Source organism: Zingiber officinale, chromosome 1B, assembly GCF_018446385.1.
Source record: "Zingiber officinale cultivar Zhangliang chromosome 1B, Zo_v1.1, whole genome shotgun sequence".
Taxonomy (NCBI): domain Eukaryota; kingdom Viridiplantae; phylum Streptophyta; class Magnoliopsida; order Zingiberales; family Zingiberaceae; genus Zingiber; species Zingiber officinale.
The window spans coordinates 45,024,289-45,027,145 of NC_055986.1; the positions used below are offsets into that span (position 1 = coordinate 45,024,289).

The 2,857-nt window shown below is 39.2% G+C and overlaps 1 pseudogene; it reads left to right on the forward strand.

Annotated features, from left to right (window-relative positions):
- Positions 1-1,164: 1,164 nt before the first annotated feature.
- Positions 1,165-1,236, forward strand: LOC121994635 (annotated as a pseudogene).
- The last annotated feature ends 1,621 nt before the right edge of the window (positions 1,237-2,857 follow it).

Here is a 2,857-nt window from a genome sequence, read left to right on the forward strand (position 1 = left end):
TCTATTAATGATATAGTCTCAAAGTCACCCTTCTACCTCCTGTTAGATAAAATGCCCTTTAAAAATTTTGTGAACTTTGGCATTTGGTGCAGTGCATCTATCAGTGGTACTTCTACGTAAATTTCCTTAATCTTCTTTAGGAATCGGTTGAACTCTTCATCCTTTTGGGATGTTATCAGTTTTTGAGGTAAAGGAATTGTCTAACTTTGCGGGGAAATTTGAAGAGTTCCTTCAACTTTCATGGTGATCTCCTCTCCATCCCTATTCTGGATTTGATTGGGCAGTGGGGGAGAGGGCTCTTCCTCTGAGTCAGGTCCTTTTTGAATAGTCATTTGGGGGTCTCCCAAAGTTTGTCCGCTCCTCAGCTCGATACAGTTGCAGTGTTCTACTGAGTTTATATCAGGGTTTCCTGAAAATGTTCCATGTGCTTTAGAAAAAGACTGGGCTATCTGGCTGTTTTGCATCTTCTGATGTTTTTCTAAATTTTCCAGTCTTTGAGTCAATTGCTTGATCTCATTCTTTATCTCTTTTTGCTCTGAGAGGGCTTCTTCAAGCATCTTTTCAATTCTGGATAGATGTGAAGGTTGTTGTTGATAAGTCTGTTGTCCAGATGGGTAGCTCTGTTGTCCAGGTTGATAGCTTTGTTTTGCTGGCCCTTGGTCTTGATTATTTTGGTATGAAAAGTTTGGGTGGTTCCTCCATCCAGGGTTGTATGTGTTGGAGTACGGATTGTTTTACTTTTGGTGGTAACTGACTATTGCATTGCATTGCTCAAGTTGGTTTATCTGTGCTTGTATTGGCCCTAGGGGGCAAGTATCTTGATCATGATCCATACTTCCACACGTATCGCAAACACAAACTATTGCATTGGACGTGTTGTTTCCCGTGGCCTCAAACTTCTTGGTCAGAGCATCCAGCTTTGCAGACATGAGTGTGACTATATCTATGTCGAATTTTCCTGATGCCTTTAATGGATTTCCTGAAAAAGAACTACCAGATCTTTCAGTTGCGCACTGATGGTGGTTCTGTACCACGTTCTCTATGATCTCTTCAGCTTCATCAAGGCACTTATTCATTAGTGCTCCTCCTGCTATAGAATAGAGGGTTACCTTTGTGTGATAGTTGATTCCATTGTAGAATGTGTGTAGAACCAACCATTTCTCAAGGCCATGATGGGGGCACTGTCTCAGCATACTTTTGAATCTGTCCTAGGCTTCAAATAATGATTCTGAGTCTATCTGGTTGAAGCTTGCTATCAAATTCCTCATGTGAGCAGTTTTGCTTGCTGGGTAGAATTTATCCAGGAATTTCTGCTCACACTGCTCCCAAGATATAATGCTGTTTGCTGGAAGGGAATTTAGCCACTGCTTGGCTCTGTCTTTCAGGGAGAATCCAAAAAGAAATAACCTTACTAATTCTAGAAGGACTCCGTTCACTTTCATGGTACCACAAATCTCGTAGAAATGCTCTAAGTGGTGGTTTGGATCATCATGCGGTCCTCCTCTAAATTGATTTTGCTGAACCATGTGAATTACTGCAGGCTTGATTTCAAAATTATTAGCTTCGATTGGATGTCGAGTGATGCTAGACCAAACCCCACTTGCATAAGGTGCTGCATAACCCTTCAATAGTTTGTCAGCCATCTCTGAAAATTCTTGTGCGACTTGAAATGATTTTTGTAAGTTTCTTCTTCTCAAGAAGATCCTATCGATCTGTCGATCGAACGGTAGAAGTTGTTTTGAAAGATTAGCTCTTTGCATGCAAAAACAAGATATGGAATATAGTAAACAAGAGTGATAAAGTAATATTATTTTTTTTAGCGTTTTAATGAAAAATGTGAAAAAAATAAAGAAAAGCAAGAATAAAATTATATATCTCTAAAATGAAAAATATCAGAAAAAGGAGAGATAAAGGAAAAAGAAACTAAGTTTAGTCTAATCTAATATGACTTTCACTAATGTTATAGACGCAGTCCCCGGCAACAGTACAAAAAACTTGTTATGATTCCGCAAGTGCATGGATTCGTCGTCAGTAATAAAGATTATTGATCCCACGAGGACTGGTTATAGAGACTAGCGATGGCTCACTTAGGATTAGCTAAACTACCGATGGTTGTAAGTTATCTAAAAAAAGGGATTTGGAAACAGAAATGAGAACTAACAAAGAAGAAGTAATAGACTTCGTTTATGAAGAGCCCTAGGAGTTCGGTTTCATTGTGGTGGTATTGATGTATCACATTCTATCCTTTACTCATTGTCTATTAACATGCATTCGACGGAAGCTGAATTATCTATTCTTAGGTACCAAATAAAGAAGATCCCTACGAAATCCTATTACGGTTAACCCCTGTCACTAGGACACCTCGGTAGATCACAAGAACACTACTCTAATTGGTGTCACTAAGGATAGAGATATATAAGGGGCTTAGTTTGGTCTCTTACTTCCTTGTGGAGGTGTTGCCTCTCCTTTCAAGGAAGTACCCTAGATGTCCATGAATGGGTTACCCCTGTCACTAGGGCCCATCAGGTGTACAATCTAAGATATTCTCTCTACGAAATAGGCAATTCCTACACAATCAATTTACACGATATAGAGATCGTGTAGTCAAAACAAAGCAAGCAAAATCATCCAATGAAATAAAGGCATAAGTATGAGTCTTACATCAAACCAATCCATAACTACTCCCTCATCCTAGAACAAGAAATCTACTCCATAGACGTCGGAGAAAAACTCGAAGACATAATGTTAAGCATACAATTCTCAAACAAGAAGAGAGAAAGAGAAAAGACGCTTATCCAACGGTGACAAGTGATCTTCAGATCCAATCCTTTGCTTCTGGGGTTGATTCGGTGATGAA